This window comes from Orcinus orca, chromosome 21 (genome assembly GCF_937001465.1).
Source record: "Orcinus orca chromosome 21, mOrcOrc1.1, whole genome shotgun sequence".
NCBI lineage: Eukaryota > Metazoa > Chordata > Mammalia > Artiodactyla > Delphinidae > Orcinus > Orcinus orca.
This window is the reverse complement of record NC_064579.1, coordinates 12,951,871-12,976,273: the sequence shown is the minus strand read 5'-3', so window position 1 is coordinate 12,976,273 and position 24,403 is coordinate 12,951,871. Positions and strand designations below refer to the sequence as shown.

Below are 24,403 nucleotides of genomic sequence, written 5' to 3'. Positions count from 1 at the left end.
TTTCGTTAATCGCTATGCTGGCATAAGCATAAGCAATAGGATTGCTTATTATACTTAGAATTTCTGAGAATTACAGCATTAAATGATAACATAATTATTCATGCTTTGGACTTTTTTTTTTTATGGTTTGGATTGTAATTTCCTGTACCTCATCTTCTCAGTTGATTCTTTTGAAGACCTTCACTATTGAGCAAGCAAGGGCATTTGTATTACTTTATAAAAGTAGTTTTGATCGGAAAGACAACCTGCTGCCTTATTGCTTACATCAATGGTTAAATAAAATATGATGCCGCTCCTCCCTTGCCACTCTGTTTATATTTTTATCATTATCTTCTCCCTTTTACCATGATAGCAAAGTACTTTTTAACTGAGGCAGTGGATTACCTTCTTTCTTCAGATAGTGAAAAAATTTGGCTTAAGTATTGGTTTTATTAAGGCAAATGTCAGGAACCAACAAAGGAAATGCTGGAATAGAAAGGCTCTCTCAATAACAACATAGGAAATAATGCTATAAGTGATGTGATATTGAGCAACCGTTTTCACTGATCTTCATTCGCAGAATGCTGCATTGGATCTATTTTTGTTTTTATTCTCAGCATCTGAGTTCTGCTGCCTTTGCCTTCTTTTACTTAACTGACATTTATAATTTGGAGCCTCTGTCACTGCAGTACTCACAGTATTGTTTTAGGTTGTATGAAAGTAAATGACTTTTAGCTTCCTTTTAAATTTGTCCAGGTTTGAAGAAAATAAATCTTTTATTCACTTTTGAGTCCATTTTTAACAAAGATTCTGAGGTGAATGGAAAATATCTATATACAGAAAGCTTTGAAAATATGTGGAATTTTGCTTAATTACTCTGCATGGAAAGACAACTTCCCTCAGTGTTAAAATTAACATAATCTCTGCTAAATCAGAGTAATCTGATTTATCTAAATTAATAAGAGTTTAGGTGATTTGGTTGCTGAATCATGATAACATACACTAGAGGAATAAAGCTATTTTAAACCAGTGTAGATAAGAAGAAATTTAAATATAATTATAAAGTTTTAAATAATGAGATTAAAGTCTGTAGCCTCAGGGCTGCTGTTTAGGTTCTGCAGCCTTTCAGTCTCTTCCTTTAGCAAAGCCCCGGGCAATGATTGCAGCTTTGGAGTGGTCTCTGACCAAAGGAGAAAATTCATAGTACTAGAGGGATATTATAAATGCTGACCAAGACTGTCTCTGTATCTGTGTCCTCTATCTGACCTTTCCTTCTCTTCAATCCTCAACACCTGCCTTGTCCGTTTGTTAGATTTGTCCATTTGTTCATTTAATGCAGCACTGCTTTAGATCCACTTTCACTTTTTTTAAAGACAAAGTTTGAATATAAGTTATGAACAGCAAGAAGCTATCTTCTAAGTGGAAGTGAATTTCAGGGGAGGTTATACTGGCTGTTAGTTTGGGAAAGAAATTTGGCAGAAAAACTCATAGAGACCAAATCTTCCTGGAGGACAGATACCATGTCTGTTAAACTTCCCCGGAAAAGCATCTAGCACTGTATTTGGCTTAGATAGGAAGATATTAAATTCTTCTTGGCCATAATACTGAGCTCATTAATTGTTTTTTTCACAAATATGCTCTCTTGGAAATGACATATAACTTTTCAGATATGATTTAAAAGAAAAACATTCTAGTGGAAAATATAAGCTAATGATATTTACACACTCGTGTTATATAATGCAGTGAAATATATTCCAAAATGTTTTTCTGCCCATGCAGGTTCTCTTCTAAGCAGTTCTTTCCGATGGAAAGAATTCCATTCTGACGGAATTATGGTGGAAGTATTATTTCCAAAGTTAAATTTAAAAGATTGAGCAGTGATAAAAAGAGAATCTTTTGAAAGTCTTAATTTAGAGTTATTAGAGATTATTCTAGATGATGTGTCATTATTTTTATGCCAGATGTAGTTGTAGTACCATTACTTAACCTTGAGGGTGAAGTTTCTGTTCTTTATTTTTTTCGTCTTTGGGAATTTAATTGCCAAAGATGACTTCCAAAATTTTTTATGTTACTGCTTTTGTGCATTGGCTAAAATTATGTATAGATATATGTATATTCCTTAAAGGAAATTAACAAAGTGAAAATCTCTCTTACCGAATATTTTAAAATAAATAAATGACTAATACCCTCTTCCGCATAAAGAATGCATGAGGTTTTACAGAGCTGTATAAAACAACAACATACCCTTAGTCTTACAGCTAAGGGAGCCCAGCATATAGCCATCTGCTTTGAATAGTGCACTTAGGTATTTTAAAGAGAATAATCAATTGGAAAGACTCATTAAACTCTTTGTTGAATTATTAAGTGAATGATTTGCTTAGAAGAGATCTTGAGGGTTTTTTGTTTGGTTTTGGTTAATGACTGAAGTTCTGGGCAGTCAACTGAAGGACTTGGAGGTGGTTTTGTTTGTTTATTTTTTGTTTTTTAGGAAACAAGGATAGGAAAAGCCTAAACAAGCCTTGTAAATTTCATTGAAGAGCAGTTTCGGTGTGTTATGATTATGGATTTTTAAAAAATTACTTATTTTGACCTTTTTTTCTAGGTATAAAAAATACATTCATTTAGAAATTAGGGAAAATAGGAAAAGTACAAAAAAGAAAAAATTACTCATTATTCTACCACCTACAGAGAACATTCTGGTATATTTTATCTATAACCTTTTTTTCTTAGTATACACACCCCACATTCTTCTTTCTCTTTAATCAAATCAGCCTTATACATTACATATTGCTTAATAATCTTTTTTTTTAATTTAGTTATATGAATATTCCCAGAAGGTGCTAAGTATTCTTCTGCAACATGAATTTATAAATTTCATGGTATCCTTCTATGGATATATTTTAGTTTTTTGAACTAATCCTCTAGTATTTACCATTTAGGTACAGTGTTTTCATCCTTTATTCTTCCTTGTGAATTTAGAGTTATTTTATCAATTCCATTGGAATTATGCTTCTTTACCATATTCAGACTTAGCATCCACACACATGTATCTCTCTATTCCTGAATGAAGTATGTGAGGATTTGGTGAATGAGGAGCTTCCTTTTTAAAGGGCTGCGCTGCATGTGGTATTACTTTGCCAGAGCTACATGTAAATTAAAGGTGGTCGACAAAGGGAGTGTTCATTGAAGAGGATAAGGATGTAGGAGTATTTGTTAATCATGTAAAGGGGATTCTATGGGGTGCAGTGGGAAGTTGGGTCATAAGAAGAGGTGACAGCAGATTGAGGCTGAGAGTTTGGGAAAGGATAGATGGCCAAAGGAGAGTTATCGTTGGCAGAACCGAGGATGACAGGGTTGTAAAGTGAGTGAGTTTAGATGGTCACGAGGTTGCCAAGGTAATTCATCCCAGCAGTTTCCTAGTAGATTTAGGGATAGAGGAATAAGGGACAGGGATATACTTGCGCCAGGGTTTCTCAAGAATAAACTTTTGTCTGGATTCATTGCACTTCTGAGGAAATGCTAATCTGTGATTGATGGGCTGGCTCCCTTTCTAGAAGGAATCAGCTGTGGCTCAGGCTAGAGGCAATGTTGAGGGGTCTGGTATGTGCTTGCTGAGCCTGGTGTGTTAAATCAGCAAGATATCTCTGGAATCCTATCTCTTTTTTGTTGTTGTTCTTCTTCTTTACTGCTTCCTACTGCTTTTCAGATAAAACGAAAACCTTCAGCATGATCAGCGAAGACTTAAATGATCTGGACCCTGCCTCGGTAGGTTTTGCTTAAGCCAAAATTTAGGATTCCTTTCTTCTTCTCACGTTTCGAAAGCAACGTATCAGTAATTCAGGTCTACCATACTTTCAAATCCCCAGTCCAACCATTTCTTACCAGCTTCACTGCTCTAGCCCTTGTACACGCCTTTCGTCTTTCTTTCATGACAGCGGTAGCTTCATAATGGGTCTCTCTGCCTCCACTGTAGCTGGAGTGGTCTTTCTAAAACATAAATCAGTGCTGTGATTAGAAAATTCATTAATATATTCTCATTACCCCTGAATAAAATCCAGACTTTAACCCTAGCCGACCATGATCGGGCCCCTGCCTTGCATATCTCTGATCTTGTCCTGTACTGTGTTCTCCCGTGAGCTCTTTGCTTCAGCTACAGCTGTATGCTTGCTGCTCCTCACACAGATGAAGCCCCTTTCTGTGTCTGGACCAACACGTGCTCTTTACTAAAACTGGGACAGTGCCCCAGAACTTCACATGGGGCATCAGTCAAATCTCCACTCAAATGTTTACTCCTCAGAGAAGCCCTCTTGTTCTCAATCCCATTAGCTTACTTCATTTTCCTTATGGATTTATTACTTTATTTTCTTTATGGATATATGAAATTGCATTAGTTTGTTGTTGTTAATTTTTTGCCCCAATAGAATGCAAGCTTCACAAGGATTTGGGCTTTTGTCTCTCTTGCTCGCTTCCTTGTGCCCAGAACTTGGATGAGTCCGTGAAACAGTTGAATAAATAAGGACATCTAGGCTCTGATTACTGGTCACTGAGGGCAGCATATTTTCCAGGTCCTACAAGTACTCAATAGCTATTAATTGTTTCACTCTCATGCTATATTGTAAGAGTCTTATTAAATTTTCTGCTTCTTAACAATGGTTTTGAATTGCTTATAGTCATGTATACCTCTTAAAACACAGTGCATTAAAGTTTTTCTTTTTTTTAATTGGTGTGATGGGTAAGGTATCTTTGAGCCTTTTTTCAACAGATTTCTTGGTTAGTTCCTTTGCTTGAAAATATTCCAATTCTGGAAAGATCAAACTTCCTGCAGCTGTCACATCAGACTTCCAGATGTCACATCAGACTTCAAACCAAGGCCTAATTTTTACTCTTCTTTTGGTTATTGTTCTGTTAATGGGCTGTTTTGCACATCAGCTGTACTAGAGTGGAGCATATTGCCTTTCATGTGTAGTACATTTTTACTATCAGCCTCCATGACTGAAGACAGATTTCTCATGTCCTTAATTTGAACTTAAGTAATTATTTTTATCAGTTATTAGGAAGTCTGATAGTACAGTGTACCTCCTAGAAAACAAACCATGAAAGGCAATCCCTTACTTTTAAAGAAAAGCTATATGTTTATCCACTTCAGTTTTATTAGGTGAAAATTATTATTTAACATGAATTCCTGATTTAAAAAAAAATTCCCTTTAGTATTAGAGCAAGAAAGTTAAAAATTGTCATTGAAATAAAACAGTGTGAATACTCATTTTAAAGATGTGTTGAAAATGTTAATCCCTTAACTAATTGTTAAGAAAATTTTATTAATGGTTTGATCTGTCTATAATTTTGGACATGAGCAGGAAAATTAAGATTTTGTTATTAAAAGTGATTGAAATACTTTTTTGAAACCTTAAAAATATGAAAAGGACTTAGGAGAGGAATATAAAAGTAGTACCTTTTTAAAATGACCATATCTGACATAGGTCACCATGATTTAAATTTTAAAGTGTTATTTGCATCTGAACAAACAGGTCAAAGGTTAACCTGAAGCTAGTTCATTTCTTCTTTTTAGCACCTGTTCAATTCATTTAGTAGTTTTTATTGAATTGTCTTTTAGGTTACTTGCAGCAAGGCAAAGTTTTTTTTAGAAGTTAGCTTTATGTAAAATACAGTAATAATAATAGCAGCTGACAACTCCTGAATGCTTCTGTAAGCCAAGACCTGTTCTAAGGGCATTGAATCCTCATAACGCTAGGAGATAGATATTATCACTGTACCTTTTGTTACACCAGAAGTTAGGTTACTTTTACAAGTTCACAGTCCTTAAGGGAAATTTTTGGGATCTGAACTCAAGCAGTTTGGCTCTAGAGTTCAGCATTCTTATATATGCAGAATCAAATTTTTTAACCCACTCATTCATTTAGAAGGATGTGGTATAAAACACGTTTGAAAAATTGGACTGACCCATAAATTCAGGGTTTAAATTCAATCCATTAATATAATGTTTCTCTGCTTTCTTAGCTTAAAGATTGTTCTTTTCAAAAAGAAGAAAATTTACCTGATTAATATTACCTGCAAGATTTATCATTGTATTATTATAAGAAAATGACTTACTTGGATAATAAATTGATTTATCCAACTTTATAAATTATGTTCTTAAGTCTTTGCTCTCTAGGCAGCAGGCTTGAAAAACATTCATTTGAAATATTGAGAAAACAGTATTTAGAAGTGTCGTGTTGACTTAAAAAAATGCATAATGTGAGAGTTGCGGGTTAAGGGGCAAAATGAGGCCTACAGCCTGGGAGATAACTCTGAGAGATAGCTCTCAGATGACTCTGAGAAACTGCTGCAAGGAAATGAGGGGAGGAGCCAGGATATATAAGAGTTTTGCAACAAAAGGATGGGTAGTCAAAAGATTATCTTCAATTAAAGAAAACCAGATATCTCAAGTTAAGGAATTTAGCGCTTTTCTACGTATGGGAAGATGCAAGAGTCTGGGCTCACTGAAATCATTCCTTTGATATGCACCTCAGCTTTCTGGGGCCAGTATCCTGTATTTTCACAAACCGAGTTTCCTCAGGGCTCACCGCAGGGAGTGGCTGCAGTCTGATGGCTGCTAGATGGCAGGTATTCTTTTCAGCTCTGAGTTTCCTCAGGGCTCACCGGCTCATGTTGGAGGGTTGCAATCCTTGATGACTGTGACATCCTTTGTTTATTGATATGGCAAGAAGTATTCCACTTATAAATATTCCATTCCATTTATAAATATTCCATTTATCAGAAGCTATAAGGAAAGATATAATAATCAAAATGTTTGAACTATTCAATTCATAATGAATAAGAGGCAGCTCAAATAGTTTTAAGTGTGTACACCTTAAATGAGTTACAGATAGTTAGACATAAATATATGGAATGGGAGAGAATAGAAATTTTCTGTTTAGATAACCCAGCATTCTAGTATTTCACCCTCTTCCCATCAACCTTTTGTGTAATTAAAGCCAGCAGGCCTACTTTAATGATCATTAAAACCAGCATGATCATTTAACTCATCAAAAATGACATATTTGTGAAGCATAATATCTTGTTAGTGTGTACTCTGAGAGCAACTGTCATTTTCCCTAGTAAACTGTAGCAGCCTTATAGCATTTTCATTGCAATTTATATTAGAGCTTCAACTACAGCCAAATTACTGTTTTAAATGGTTCTTTACAATTTTCTTATAATAATTACTGTTAACATTTGCTTTCTTAAGTAGAACCTGCGACATTAGAATTCATTAATGCTTTAGTATTGTAAGGGTTAATGAAATTTTCATTAAACTTTAATTTTGACATAATTGTAGGTTCACATGCAGTTGTAAGAAATAATACAGGGAGGTTCCCAGTACCCTCTTTATTATTTTCCCTTCGTGGTAACATCTTGCAAAACTGTAGTATGGTATCACAACCAGAATAGTGACATTGATGCACTCAAGATACAAAACATTTCCATTACCAGAAGTACCGATTCTGTAGTTTTCCCTACTTGTAATGTCTTTATTTTGGTATTAAGGTAATGCTGGCTTCATAGAATGAATTAGGAAGTGTTCCATCTGCTTTTATTTTCTGGATGAGATTGTTTTCTAGAAGAAATTATTTCGTTTATAAATGTTTGGTAGAATTTACCAGTGAAACCATCTGGGCCTGGTACTTTCTTTTTTGGAAGATTATTATTCATTCAATATCTCTAATAGGTACAGGGCTAATTAGGTTATATATTTTTTCCTTGTGTGAGTTTTGGTAGCTTATGTCTTTCAAGGAATTTGATCTAAGCTGTCAGATTTCTGTGTGTAGAGTTGTTTGTTTTCTTTTGTTAGATACCTTTTAATGTCTGCAGAATCTGTAGTGATAGCCTCTGTTGCATTCCTGATAACTGGTAATTTGTGTTTTCTCTTCTGTGTTACTAGTGTTTCCTAGAAGTTTGTCAGTTTTATTGACCCTTTTCAAAGAACCAAGTCATTGTTTTATTGATTTTTTTTTCAGTTATGTTGATTTCTGTTCTTATGTTTATTATTTCCTTCTGCTTACTTTGGGCTTATTTCACTCTTTTTCTTGGAGTGATAGTTTAGAAAATTGATTTGAGACTTTTCCTCTTTTCTGTTTTATGCATTTAGTGCTATAAATTTCCCTCTAAGTATGACTTTGGCTGTATTCCACAAATTTTGATACATTCTATTTTTATTTTCATTCAGTTCAATATATTCTTTTTTAATTCTCGAGACTTTCTCTTTAACCCACGGTTAAATACTTTCTCTTTAACCCATGGTTAAATATTTAGTAGATGTATGTTGTTTAGAATCTAAGTGTTTGGAGGTTTTTCTATTACCTTTTTGATATACCTTCTAGTTTGATTTGATTGTGGTTAGACAACACTTGTTATGTTTTCAGTTCTTTTCATTAAAAAATTTTTGTTTTATGGCCCAGAATGTGGTCTATGTTGGTATATGTTAAATGGGCATGTAAAAAGAATGTGTTTGGGCTGTTGTTGGATGGAGCGTTCTATAAATGTCTCTTCCATCCTGTTCGTTGATGGTGTTATTGAGTTCTTCTCTATCCTTGCTGATCTTTTCCCCACATGGCCTTGACTGACATCACAGGAGGAGAAGAGGGGTGACTTCATTACCATTGGGCTGTAGGGAAAGTTTGTGGCAGTCTGTGGTCTCCACCAACACTGTGGTGAGGAGGGGCTAATTGTTACCTGGCAGAGATAAAGTCTTGTTTCCTAGTGAGCTTGCAAATTTAGACTCATCACAGGCCTTTGCTTCATGAGTAGGGGTAGAGCCAGTTTTTTTGTTTTTGTTTTTCTGGGTTTTTGTTTTTTGTAGTGTTTGACTGGAAGAGGCAGTTATTGTCTAAAGGTTTTCTGTCGTGCCAGACTTTCCCTTTCCTGGCCCTTTGGCTTGAGAGAACAGGCTTTTGTTTGTCTGCACCTATTGGCATTTTCTGAGTTGTCAGCTTCTTCAGCTCTTAAGTCTGTATATATGGGGCAAAAAGGACTTGAGTACTCTCCACCATGAGTCATTCCTTGGGTACCAAGGTCCTTAACTGGTCTGCCTTCTTCTGTCCACCATTGAGAGTCTTCTTATATATATTTTACATACGATGTCTAGGTTTTTTTAGGTGTACTTAGTGGGAAGAGTACAGAAAAGTAGATCTACTCCAGTTTCCTAGAAGTAGAAGTCTTGAAACTACTTTTGATCAGTTATGACTATTTGGAATCAGTCATTTCTCATATGTATACTCTGAGGATTTAAGCATTGAGTGTAACTACATGAACAATAGGAATTTCGGGGGCATGCTTATTTTTCTAAATCTACGTGCTGATCAGAAACCTATATTTAAGCAGCTGTGAGTTATGAGGGGTATGATTGGACTCTCAGTACTATTCACATAGTGCTGCAGAGAACTTAATTGTTTAATGCATTAGCTTTTTATAGGTGAATAAAAAGCAAAATTATGATTTTAGCATTTACAGCTGAAATAATTGTGACTAAAAGTAAAAGTTATCAACAGCTTGCTGCTTTATCAGTTGGTAACTGGTAGATAAGCCCATAGTCCCCTCCTTCATGGTCTTCTTTCTGTGCTGTTCATTATTTCCATTTACTCTGGCTCAGCCCTAAGGTTGGAATAGCCCAGTAGCCAGTATTTTCCTAGTTTATCTAACGTAGGAGAATTATTTTTCTGAAAATTTAAAAAGTCATTGAAACACATGGCATGAGGCTTTATTATTTAAAAAATGAGGTGTCCCTGAATAGTGGAGTAAAGGGAGTAATTGGTAATTATTTAGGATTAAAGAGGCTTTGTAATTAAAGTAACTAACTTAGTGTTGGAGAGTTTACTGATGGAATTTTTGCAGAATACCATCTTTTCCTGCTGTACTCCAGCTTTGTCAGTGTCCCTGCCTTACCTTACTCATTCATAAGGCTGAGGAAACTGGAGCAGGGTGTGATGGTGCAAAAAAATATAGGTTGACCTAAAACAAAAACCTTCTTTGAACAGATACCCACTTTTGTCCCTGGTGTTTTCTAGCAGAACTTGCCTTACACCTACATTTTCCTACCTTCTAATGTGCTGTTTAAGCAGATATCAATGAGGAACATGTGCTAACTGGTAGGAAGAAGCGAATGAGCTGTGTATACACATTTGCTTAGGGAGCAGTTTCTCAAAGCTTTGGACTAGGATGGTTGTTGGTGACCTAGGAGGCACTGTGCTCTTCCTAACCCTTTCCCCACTTTACGGAGGAAAAGCTATCACTAGCAGCAGGTTCGTGGCCGTACTGCAAGACTGCAACACTGGCTATATAGCACAGTTACACGAATTTTTGGAATCAAGAATATCTGCATTGGAATGTCACTTCTGCTGCCTACCAGTTGTGTAGACTGGAAAGTTACTTTGCGTTTCGAAGCCGCAGTTTCCCAGTTTCCCAAATTCCATGAGGAATTTCCTTTAGCAGTAGGTTATTAAGACCAGATGAGCCATAGATCTGCATCAGTATGATTAGGAGGGTGTGGTAGAATTCTGCTCCTCTAAGAGGTGTTGATTCCCTTGTCTCCTTCCTCTCCCACTGCCCATCCCCAAGTCTTCACATGTCTAATTTAGCTTGATGAAGAAAAGAGGGCATAGTTATTCTGTTTGGTGGAACAGAAGATGTTTGTTGTGTTTCTAATTCAGGAAAATGAATTAGACATACATTCATTAAATATATTAATATAAGGAAAGATGGGAAGTAAGGAAACTGCCCTGGAGCAAATTGTAGTAATTCAGGCCTGAGGATGAAGCGAAAGTAGAATGAAGGAGAAAGAAGAAGAAGGAAGAAAAAGGGGTGGGTCCGAAATACATGAAAAGCACAGATCTAGCATAATAACAGTATATGTGTATTAACTTTTAAATTTATTTAGGATATTTGCAATAGACTAGCTGGTAGTTCAAATATTTGTGAGTATGTTTAGAAAGAGCTTCTTATATTTCATTGAAAAAATAGATGCCATCAAATAAGAAGTTAGTGCTTGCATCTGTACTCAGTTCCACCAGCCTGCATCTGTACTCAGATACTCTGCGTTCCTTCTCACTACAATGAAAGAAGCATACTGCTTCTGGCTAAGGTCAGCCCTCTTCTGAGTTTGCTCTGGATCCTATCCCATCTCACTTACTGAAGGACCTGCAATTATGTTCTCCCTGTTGGCTTATATCCATTTGCATATAGACAGATTCTAATAGCTCCCACTTTAAAAAATAAAGTAAAAGCAAAATTGTTTTCTCTTGATCGCCGCATCACTCTCTAGGCACCCATTTTTCTGTTTTCCCTGCAGAGCATAAGAGTTTGCTCATGGGTTCTGTCTGTTTTCTTACTTCTTATTCTAAACTAAACTTACCTGGTCCACTTTTTGTTCCTAACCACTGTACTGAAATATTTTCTTTTTTCTCCCCAAGTTTATCAGTAAACTCCATCATCTATATATATTCCTCCCACATACACAGTGGTCACTTCCTTGTGCAGCCTCTCAGCAGGATTCAGTATAATTTCCTTTTTGAAATAGTCTCCTTATGCCTTCCAGGATACCATAATACTATTATTTTTCTCCTCCATGAAGCAGTATATACATACTCATGAGCTTTTCTAAATTTCCATACAGTTATATGAGGCCATTATTAATTTGATCTTTTAACGAAAACGGCTTTTGATTCTGTTGATTCTTATGAGGCTATTATTGTGTTAGATGTTTTTGCTGAGTATTAGAAACCTCCTATCTATCAATGTGTTGATTTCAGATGTTTCATTTTAACACTTAGCTAGTTCATAAAGCAGTTTCCATAACATTATTAAACACCTATAATTTTTATATAGCAAGAATCCTCTTGTGCTTCTGAAGGGTGTCAAAAGGGATATTCCACGGCTGACCTCTGTCCCCACCCCCAGCCATGACATTGTCACAGTCAAGAGCCATTTTAGGGTATTTTAGGGTAGACAAAAGATTGAGAACCATCCAAGACTGAGAACACTCCTGCTCCAGTGTGATATGATTTTGGAGGGTGTATTTTCACTTATTTGCTTAGGGGTCATAAAATAGACTGATGAGAAAGAAGCCATTGGTAATTATTTTATGGTAAAGCCATATTTTATGGATAAATAAATTAAAAGATAAATCTGTCTTCTGCTTTAAAATATCTCTCATACATTCCAATCTACAAAATTTAAAGTTTTATATTGGGAAGCTTGTTCTTATTTAATTTTTTTCCTTTTTCTGTTTTTGATTTTTCATCTTACTTCTTCAGTTTCAAAGACTTTTCCAGAACAGTACTGAAACAAAATCTAGCATTGTTGGTTGTGGTGTTTTTTTTAAGAAAAAGGTGACAAGTTTTTAAGAATTTTCAACATGAATCTAACTGTAGAATGCAGATGTAGTTATTATAAAAGGGCATCTGAAATGGCAATGATACATGCTTCAATGGTTGACTCATTTTATAAATCTTATGGAAAAGGGGAGATCAGCATTGGCTTGTATGTTCAAAAGTAATCAAATTCTACATTAAAATCTTTGAAAAGGCTTTGACTAGATCATTAGTGACAGTTTTATGTGTTATTATTGTTTATATCCTGAGAGAACTTAATGATATTAATAGTTGAAACTTGTAATTAGACCTTTGGTAAGTAGAAAGATGACAGATTTCATACTAAAACAACAATGACATTTTTACAGTTTATACTGTTTAATGCAAATTCAACTCCCATTTTTTGCCTCAAAGTTGCATTCTAAAGCATTGAGCAAACAGAAACTAATGAACCACCTGCATTTCAAATAAATAACCACACTAAAGGAAATAAAGAAGAACTAGTCTAAGTAACTTTTGAGCGCAGTTCTTTGACTTTATACCTTCAGTCTAGGATGGGGTAAAAAGGGCAATTTCAAACAAACCCTCACTTCCTTCTATTAAGTTGTTTTGCAATAATATGGTATAGTAATTCTGAACCTATTTTAGGTGTATTGTAAGATTGAGTAAATGTGTTGGGAGTAAATGAGTTAACAGTTATTTGAAAAAAAAGTAACTGATTTCAGGACTAGATTGGGGAAGGTATTAGATGAGCCTGGAATATCTTATTATGCTAGAAAGTAAGGAAGTGCTCGAAAAAATAACGGGGGCATTTCTAAAGGACATAGGGGCTTGTCAAAAGGACATCTTGAAGGGGCTCCCACTGAGCAAATCTAGGACAGTTTGACCATCAAAATAAATAATGAGAGTAATGGATTATAACCCATTAGATAAAACAGGAATAGATATGTTCATACAGTGATAATAAATGAGTGAGTGGGGAGCGTTCTTTCTCACTGTTGGAATGCGCATTGATAAATATGGAGGAACTGTTGAAATTGGAAAATCACCATTTGCAACCATCACAGTAGACTGGCTAAGACAAGAATCCTTAGTGGATGCTAAATCTCAAGGACCAGATCCGATGAGGAGCAGGATGTTTGCGTGGTTCTGAGTGTGGCTGTCGATAGATGGATTATTACTTGGGGAAAACAGTAACTGTACAGTGGAGAAATCTGATAATACCCTTACTGGGGAAGCAAAATTAATATAATCAGTGAGAGTCAGATAAACCTTGCATGCTGTCAGATGTAATACCTGAGAAGGACACAACATCTCTCATGTTGTATTCTAGCCAGGGATGCATAACTAAATCTCACCGGGAGACATTAGACAAACACAAATTTAGGTGCATTCTACAAAATAATTGGCCTGTATTTTTCAAAAATGTCAGTGTCATGAAAGACAAAGGCTGAGGAATTATTTCAAATTAAAAGAGATTAAAGAGACATGACAACTAAATGCAAAATACATGATCCTGGACTGGAGGGGGGAAATGCTATAAAGGATATTATTGGAACAATAACAAAATTGGAATATGTACACTCTATTAGATAAAAGTATTGTACTAATGTTAAATTTCCTGAATTTACTTACTATACAGTGCTTACGTAAGAAAATATCCACGTTTTTAGGAAATAAACACTGAAGTAATAAAAGGCAAAGAGACATGATGTATTGCAACCTTCTGAAATGGTTTAGAAAATTATTTATTGCTTCTACATACATACATAGAGATATAGAGGGGAAAGAGAGAGGATATAAAGAACATGGACAAAATATTAAAAATTGGTAAGCCTGGGCAAAGAGTATATAGGAATTCTCTGTACCTATTTTGCAGTTTTTCCCTGTGTTGGAAATTATTTCAAATGAAAAGATTTTAAAAATTATCACCCTGGGCAAAAAAAAATGTGACAGTTTGGTTAATAAATTATATGGTCACCCTGTACTATTTTTTTCTACTTTTCATCCTCATATAGTCTCATTTTTTGAATTACTAATGCTAAATTACTAAAGCTCAATCTTTTTTTTTTTCTTTACATTTTACTTTTTTTTTTTTTTTAAATCTTTTGGCTGCACTGCGCAGCATGTGGGATCTTAGTTACCCAACCGGGGATCAAACCCGCACCCCCTGCATTGGAAGGTGGATTCTTAACCACTGGACCACCAGGGAAGTCCCCTCTTTACATTTTACTTCTAGCTACATTGGTGTCCTTTTCTGTTTATTACTGCATCAAAATTAAATGCTTGTTTCTTTTCTGTGGATAAAGTTTCCTTGTTTTAGATCAGAACACCATCTTATGGGCATTGTTAGAATTGTTAACTTTCCTTGTTTTCTGTCTTGTTCTGAAGGAAACTCTTGGGCATTAAATTTGTTGAGATTGTTTTGAAACAAATATCCGTACCCTTTTGTCTCCCCCCCCCCCCCCCCCGCAAGACCACAATAGACTCAATGTTCCTGTTTGGGTGAGAGTATATTCACTCTGGTTCTTTGAGGATACATGACCTTAGTGGGCACAAGGTGGGTACTAACTATTTCCTAGGAAGCTTTTTAATCAGATTAGCCTTCTTGTGCTTCTGACTGTGATAGGTAGGTGAACAGTATTTTCTTTTCTCAGGGAAAGGGTCAGGTTTACTTAGAGTGTCAATAACTTAGAGTATCTTAAAATTATGTGTTTGATAATCAGCCTCTGACAGTTTTAGAATTGCTAGATTTCTTTTGATGTGGACATTGAAGGTCATCTGAATTGATAGCCTGACAGGGCATGGAGAGAAATACAGTGAATTATGTGCTCAAGTGTTTCTGAATGAAAGGGGGAAATATAATCAGAAATAATAATGAGTACTGTTTTTTATATGTGGGAATTTCTTTTAAAAGAAGTAGTTATTAGGAGATTAATTAGACAGTACTAGATAAGGAATGCTTTACAAATAGGCTGTCCTTTGATTTGTGGATTATCAGAACTCGTCATCTCCAGTTTGTATCTCTTTTCTTTCTGAGATGGAGTAACATTCTGTGTATGAGTTTTTCTTTATGTCCTTTCCCTCAGGTTTTTTTCTTTGTGGGGAAAAATTCATTGCTCCTTATAATTCTAGTTATATGTATTTGGCTTCAGTGTTTGGAAATAGGGCCCAGGTGAGTGAAGAAGAATCTTTTTTCTCTATTGATGTTCTAATCTTCCCATATGTTGTTTTCCATTATTCTATTATCCTCCATTGCACTGAAATGAATGCAAAATGAATGATATATTGCTTATGACAAGACATAAAAATGACTCTTGTTTTTAAGAAGTTATTAGAATGCCAGTGGCAATAACAGACATGGGAGAGTATCCTATTCTCCAGAAGAGCGACCGATTTTGTGAACTTGTTTGCAGAATAAGTCTTCTTTCTTTTTTTTTTTTTTTTTTCCTGTACGCGGGCCTCTCACTGTTGTGGCCTCTCCCGTTGCGGAGCACAGGCTCCGGACGCGCAGGCTCAGTGGCCATGGCTTACGGGCCTAGCCACTCTGTGGCATGTGGGATCTTCCCGGACCGGGGTACGAACCCGCGTCCCCTGCATCGGCAGGCAGACGCTCAACCACTGCGCCACCAGGGAAGCCCCGTCTTCTTTCATTTTTAAAACCTAATAAGGAAAAATAAAATAACTGCTTGCCTATACTCTTTGTAAAACAGAAAGAAAAACCTACCAAATGGTAATATTAATGATGGTTTATAGAAGAAAAGGCTAGCCAAGAATGTAGAAGGAAAAGAAATTCGATTAAGAATGGAAGCAATATTTAAATGCTTTATGCTTAGTACCATCATACCAGAAGTTTATGATTTTACTCATTTCTTTCTCTTAAGGGTATATTTTTATACATACTCTTCTTGATATTTTAATTCTTAACCAGAGAACATTTGACACTTAAAGGACTAGGACTTCATAGAAAGTTCTTGGATCCTTTTATATTTCCCTACGTTTACCTTAATCATGGCTCTCAGTGTCAATGTTACTTACTGTCTCCATTATTTAAAGTACACTTTGGGCCAAATATCATGCTTAAATGTTGTGGGTAGTACTTTGAATTATTGCGGGTTTTGGACCTAAAGATCTTCTAATCTCCTGGAGAAGAAAATAGCCATGATCATACAGACACACACATACATTTTACATGATTACTTTTTTTTTTAAGAACAGAAGAATAATGTTACTGAATGATAGTTTATATATTTTGTTTCTGAAAGAAAAGAAAACGGCAGACATTATTCAACGTACTTTCTTTAGGTCCTTATGTGATGCTTTTCAGAGAAAAATGGTTAACAGAAGTTGAGATGCTCTTTTTAAACATGATTTGACCAAAGAATGAAAGTAAAGATAGTCTTTCCTAAGAAGTATTTGAAAATGTGAAGTAGAAAGTTCTTTTATATGTGTTAGAAGCTATAAGAGCAGAAAGGAGAATGGCATATTTTTTGGAATAGAAAAAACAGGAAGTGAATGTACATACATTGTAAAATTGGTGCCCAGATCACAGAGCTAAAGAACATTTAAAGGAATGAATGATTGCAAACTTTCTATAAACCTATTAAAGGATGGAAATGAGGTAGCTATGTCCTGAAAATTTTACTCATAGAGAATAAAGTGAGTAAAGTCCTTAAGAAGCTACAGAGATTGCAGAAAGACAGGTGTACAAAATGGCTGCCTTGCAACAGAGTTTCCGTCAAAACAAATGGTTGTCTTACCCACTTCTGTTAACTTTTTTCCTGTGAACCTGAGTCGGAAAATATTGCTAAACTTCTATCATCACACTTTGCCAGTAGATTTGCATTGTCCAGTAGTGTGATATAATTGTGTAAATGTTCTCAATGTTGTTATTTAAAGCAAATCAGAATGCTACTTTATAGATTCTTTAAGGTTAAAATTCAGGAACACTAGTCTGTTTTTTAAAATAGACCTATCTTTAATTGGTCTGAAAATCAGTTAAGCTTTCAAGTAACCCACATTTACAAACTGTAAGTTGTTTAAACATAAGAAGAACAGCTTATGAAAAGTTTTTATTGGTAGGATATGAGAGCAGCTTTCTTTTGATTTTGACCAATCATTTCTCTGTGGGCTAAAAGAAATGAAATGTATTTTTTCAATTGAAATGATGAAAGTATATATGATCACTTTACAATGTATTTATTACATAGTAGATTTTTTTTTCATTCTACTGTATAATCTTGTTCACTAATTCCTTATTTGTTTGGCTATCTGGGTTTTCCTAAGTATTTTTCAATGAAAGACCTTATATCTTTTAATGATGTAGGATAACATAACGTGTATTTATTATGTTTTATGTGTTTAATGAAGTTCAATAACTTGTATTTACCTAATTTAATTAAGTGAGCTTAATTAACCACTGAGGCTATCCCTCAGAAACTATGGTGAGTTCTTAGTGTCATAATTAGGGAATTTTGCTTTGTGTTATGAGTCTACTGCTTAAGGGCTTGAATTGAAGAAGGTGCACAAGCAGAAGGACTTCTTTGAGTACTTGCAGTCCCTATACTTAGAATTTTTCATTCATTTTCCTTAAGACACTCGTTTACACATATGTCTTCCAGTAAACTCTATAAAGCTTGATGTCCCAACACAATTAGGAAAGATCAAGAGCAGTGGGAGATGTGCTCTTTATGTATTCAACAAAGGATAATTGCAGAAAAGCACTGTAGACCTCTGTAAATCTTTCCCACTACATCTGAATTCTTTAGCTGAAGAGTACTTATGCAGGGAATATACCAAAAGATCTCTCTGGTAATTTTGGTATTCCTACATCTTGATCATGCCAAGGTTAGGTTTATCCTTAAATACCTGGCTATATTATTTGAATTATTTATTGGAGAATCGTTCAGCCCTTGAACATTTTTAGTTAGACTATAATATTGGAAAGGAACTAAATCACTGCCGCCATTACATTCAATAATCTATTGGTTTTATGGATGGCAATGATAGGCAATTAAATTTGGCACAGGAAGAGTTCCCAAAGACAAGTTTATTATTTTTTTCACTTGTAAATGTTTGCTCAGATAATCAGTAGAAATAATTTTTTCATTATCAATTAAATGTTCTTTTTGAGAAAGAAAATAACACCTTATAAATGGGAACTGTTGTGACACATCTAGGCCACAGACAAAAACAAGGTCATTGTGAACTCACAACATAGCAAACATCTTCTTCAACTGGCTAATATATGTGACAGTTGCTTTTTTACCCAGCCATAGAATTGCCCCCATTTTCTAATGGCATACAATCTAGAACAAACCTTTGCTTCCTTATATCCTCCCCTGAAATATCTTAACTAAGCTCAAAAGCTATAATGGATTCTAACATAGTCTCACTGAGGTGCCTATGTTCCCCATGGCCTGTGTTCTCTCCCTCACTGTAACAAGTAACGTCCCAACTTGTTCAATGATAGCTGTGTTCCTAGTGGTCTTTGGCTGGAGGGCATCGACACTTTCCTTAAAGATATTTCTTAAGGTACAAATTATTCCCCTAACACTTAAAAGTCGAATGCTTTGTTAACTTTTTGTGTATTTATACTCAATTCAGCGTGCTTGTTAGTACTTACATGTTCAGACATTTTGATAGCTGTTAAGTATATAAGGATGAATAAGACACTGTCTCTGCGCTCTAGGAAATTTCAAACTGAGCCATTGTTATATTTTCACGTGTTAATAACAGTGAGTCTGATTTATTTATAAACCTCTTTCCTTTATAGATTATACTCATTTTTTACCATGTTTCAACTGAAGGAAAAAGAAAATGCTTGAAAATTTGTTAACTTTGTGTAGGGTATGGAATTCTGGTTACCTTTGCCTAATATCGTGACAAGGGCTAAATTTTTGGAACTTATTCACAAGAACTCTAGTGCTACAGAATTTATAAAATAAACTCTTACTGAGAATGCATTTGTGTGTATGTGTGTGCGTGTCAGAGAAAAAGAGACAGGGAGAGACTGAGAGAGACATTTACTTTGTAACTCAGTCATAATGATTTACACAGAACCACCTGATGGCCAGTTATGATGATATAGTATGTGCCTTTCCTAAAAGAACTTCTGGAATTACTGTTAGTTCCAACATCTGCCCCAGGATATATCTATCTCCACAAGTCATTTTCAGTAAGATGTGAAAGTCTCTCAGTTCAGTCTATGTCATGAAAACTATAGGTCTTCATCTCGCACAAAGAGAATGAATCTTAGAGAATGAATCTTAAAGTGTTTCTTAGTTTCACTCTTCAACAAATAACCTTGCCAAGTCTTCTTATATTCCAAGGCAAATCAGTGGGCTGCTGGGATTTAAAATTTTTAACACTTCCAAATGGCTACAGATATTTCTTTACAAACTGCATATAGAAATGTTTGCCTTAAGTCTTTTAAGATTATCAAGATGAGAAAACATTAGGCTGTCAAGAAGCTGAAAATAGCTTACTGAAATTTTATACTAACTCACTCTTAGGTAGTCCTTGTCACGATTCTTGGGTAATTGTTTGCAGAAGCCTTTATACAAATGGCTGGTTCTATCAATTAAGCCACATTTACTCAAAATGAATGCATAGTATTTTTTGCTAGCACAGAATGAGAGCTTATGTGGGAAGAATCACTTTCAATATATGAATGGTGCTAGTTACCCTTAACTATAGCTTTCTCCAAAATGGATGTATTATTACATAATCACAAATTAGAAATGTTAAGTTATTTGAAGTAATTATCTACTTTTGTCACACCAAGATTTCTACAAACATTACTTAAGGTTTATTTGTGTCTGTATGCTATTTGGGCTGGGGACAAATAATTTGAGATGGTGGCGGGTGGGTCAGAATAATGTCATCTTTCATAAACACCACTAGTCATGAACTATCGTAGCTGTAATTTGTCAGACTGTTTGTTCCCTTTATGTATAAAAAAGTTTTTTAATGTTGTCCTTGAAATAAGACTCAGTTTATTTTAGTTTAGAATATTAAATACCATTTTTTTCTTTCATTTTTTTTAGCTCTAATTTCTCATCAGGTCATTTCTGGAGATATTTTAAACTCTATTTAAAATGTATAATGGTACCTTTAGTAAAAACATGCTATCTCTTTCTAGCATATATAAACCTTGGTTTATAACTGTAAAGAAAATATGACTAAATAAATGTACATACTTTAGTGTCTCATAAAAATGTATGTAAACTCAAATCAAAATACAGAAAATGTATTGTTTTTACCTCTTTTGGAGGACTACTATCACTAGCAGCCTGCTAGAAGTACACAATTACTATACTTCTTTATACCCTATTGTCATAAAGCAGCTGATTATACTATACTCCCATAATAGTAAAAAATGAATATTTTATCAAATTTATTTTTATATAGATTTTAAGTCAGTGAAATGAAAACACAGGTCAAGTAAAAACCAAAATCAGCTTTATTAAGCATAATTTAATATGAGAAATTTCGATAGGTTTGCTTTTTACCATATTTTTAAGTCATTTACAGAATCTTGGGAAGTCGGTTTTTATTTAAAAATATTTGCATTAGACATAGTCTTGAAAAGAAACATAAAAGAAATTTACGGTAATACCACTTCACACCCATTAGGATAGCTACTATTTTTTAAAAAATGAAAGAGAAAAAATAAATATTAACGAGAATGTGGAGAAATTGGAACCCTTGTGCACTGTTGGTGGGGAAGTAAATGATGCAGTGACTGTGAAAAACAGTATGGAGTTTCCTCAAAAATAAAAATAGAATGACTATGATTCAACAGTTCAACTTCTGGGTATGTATTCAAAAGAACTGAAGCAGAGACTCAAAGGAATATTTGTACACTCATGTTCATAGTAGCATTATTATAGCCAAAAGGTGGGGGCAACTCAAGTGTCCATCAAGAAATGAGTGGATAAACTAAATATAGTATATTCATAAAATGGAGTTTTATTCAGCCTTATAAAGGCCTACCATTCATAAGCCCAGTATTCTCCTAGAGAGAGAAAAGTAAGTTCTTTGCATAACATAAATGACTAAATGCTTGATTAGTTTACTATTGCTATTTATTTATTTTCTTATACTAATTCAAATAGCTCTCTCCTCAAAACTATTTGCCTTGCTTTCAGGAATAAAAGATATGTTCGAAAAAAAGCTAAAAAATAATAGGCAGCCAAACTTTTACTGGAAAGTACTGTTATATGTATATGCTTATAATAATTTTTTTTGACTGAATTAAAAGCATAACATTTTCATTCAACAATTTCAGATTGTCACATCAGATTTTGTGTTTGCTCATTCTGATTTATTTATAATGCAATTTTCTAAATCTGTATCCTAATCCTGTTCTATTGGTTTTTTTCAGGGGTTTCCTATGTAACCTCATAATACTTTCATTTTTAGTTCTAAACTTAGCTACAGTAGACTCCTCTGTTGCAGTGGAGCTTCCTCTGGATAAGACATTCCTTTTAGGAAACATAGGCATCTCCAGGGATGGGAACGTGGGTTAGGTGTTCCTCTTTTTTAAAATACATTGAGCACTTACGGAGATATGAGAAAGAGTATAAAATATGGTCCCTGACTTCAAGGGGCTCAAGTTAGGCAAGGAAGACAGACCCACAAATTATTTTTCATACAATATATAAAGTGTTATGGAGCACAGAGGAAGGTGCAGTTGATTCTCTGCAGGAATTACTAAAGCCAAGAACTCAGCATTTACTGCACCTGGGTTGTTCTCTGTCCACTTCTGAGACTTAGTATTTTCTATCTAACATTTCTATGTATTTTTCCATTTAGAATATTTTGTTTTTCTGTACTTTTGATCAGTAGTGTCAAAAGAATACGGCCTAGACTAAAACCAAATGATCTTATTCAGTTTCACTCCCCAGTTACTTCTGGGTCATCTGTAAGCTTGGCAGGAAATAAATGCAATAAACAAACTAAGCAAAAGGAAGAAAAAAATACAATTCTTCTTTAGCTTGTTCTCAGCAAGAACAGTATCATTCTACCGAATCAATAGCACTTTCTTCTGAATCCATCAGGAGGCATCAAGAATCATTATTCAGAATCAGAATCATTATTCAGAACTTGAACACAGTAAGTTGCTGTCTAGAATGAGGGTAAAAGTGAGTTTGCCTGTGTGCACACACTGGTTTGCTAGTTGTTTTTTAAAGTTAGAGCATGTATAACCTTGGAACCTTCTCCTGAAGATGGTAATAGGTAGTTGCTGATTTGAGTTTCAAATGTGCCCTTTCTTTAATTTTTCTAAGATACTAATTAATATCTTGCTGCTAAAGAAGCAAGAAAAAAGGAAAAGGAAATGTATATCTCCAATCCACAAATCATAGATTTCTGAGCTTTATTTAGTGTTTAGCTGATACACTGGGGACATATACGCCTACGCGCGCGCGCGCGCACGCACACACACACACACACACACACACACACACACACGGGTATGGGTAATCAATAAACTAACCGCACTGATTCTGAGCTCAGGTTGGTGATGTCATTATTAAGAACCCAGAAGTAGGGATTCCCTGGTGGCGCAGTGGTTAAGAATCTGCCTGCAAATGCAGGGGACACAGGTTCAAGCCCTGGTCTGGGAAGATCCCACATGCCGCAGAGCAGCGGGTCCCATGCGCCACAACTACTGAGCCTGCGCTCTAGAGCCCGTGAGCCACAACTACTGAGCCCACGTGCCACAACTGCTGAAGCCCGCGTGCCTGGAGCCCATGCTCTGCAGCAAGAGAAGCTACCGCAATGAGAAGCCTGCGCACTGTGGCGAGGAGTGGCCCCCGCTCGCCGCAACTGGAGAGAGCCTGCGCACTGCAACGAAGACTCAACGCAGCCAAAGATAGATAAATAAATAAATAAATAAATAAATAAATAAATTTATAAAAGAAAATAAAAGAAACCAGCAGTAACTCAGAAGAAAGGATTGCCCATCATTTTTATAGCAGTGGTACAGCCTTGTAAAGAAACATTGTTTTATGTGGCCTTGTCCGTGTCCTGTTGGAAACAGTCATTATCAGCAGGGCTGACTTGCACATCCTCAATATTTAACATAGTACTAATGTTAGATTGATTTTATCTTTAATTTACCTCAAACCTCATGCTATGTGCATATTAACCTTTAGTCACATTTCATAAGGATTGCTACATTGCAGAGTTGGTACATTTCTGTGGTAGATAGGTAAAAATATGTCAAAATTGATATGTATTTTATGAAATCATTATATATAATATAAAGTAAATCTAAAGTTAAAAATTAACAAAAAACAAAACATGTATGAAATATAGTAACAAATTCATATTTTTCAATATGGCTTATCATTATTGACACATGGATATACTTGAAGCCTGCTTCTAGAAGTCAGTAAGTTACCAATTAGTTTATTACAGAACATCAAATATCTGTATGATAGGAGCTTACTACCGAAATATGCATCTTTCTTTTGGAATTAAGTTTTCTCTCTAATGAGGAAATGAGATTTACTCTTTGTAAGGTTCTATCAGTCTCAGTATGATTCTATCTCTTTGGGATATGGAAGAGAAGGGAGAATTCACTGCATTGTTTTTCTAACTATCTTTCTCTGAATAGCTTTCACTTTTTCTTGGAAATTATTTAAAACCTTCTATTTTTTCCACTACTTGATTAATGTTGTACATCAGTTTTTATAACTTTCTGCTCATGTTGTGATTACAACTTTCTAAGGACCCAGCAAAGTGTTTAGGACAGTGAGATAAAATGCCCCCCCTTTTCATTATATTAAAGCCGTTTCATTATAGAGAAAGTTACTGGGGTATGGAGAAATCTGTTCTCTCAGATCCCTTAAATGTTTTCAATCAAAATTCTTTCACTGATGCTAATGAAAAAGAGGTCCTATCTCCCTGATGATTTCAGGGGGAAATAATAAACAATTTTTAGTAAAGCAATTGCTTTAAAATTTGAAAAGCATTATTCTTACCATCATCGTCATCATCATTATCTTGTCTTGGAGGTTTACTGTAAGGAAAGCATTGTTGTGTGTTTT

The 24,403-nt window shown here is 35.0% G+C and overlaps 1 protein-coding gene across 3 annotated transcripts in view; it reads left to right on the top strand.

Annotated features, from left to right (window-relative positions):
• Positions 1-24,403, top strand: part of TNKS (tankyrase) — a 176,695-nt gene that overhangs the window by 47,718 nt on the left and 104,574 nt on the right. The gene's annotated exons all lie outside the window — the stretch shown is intronic.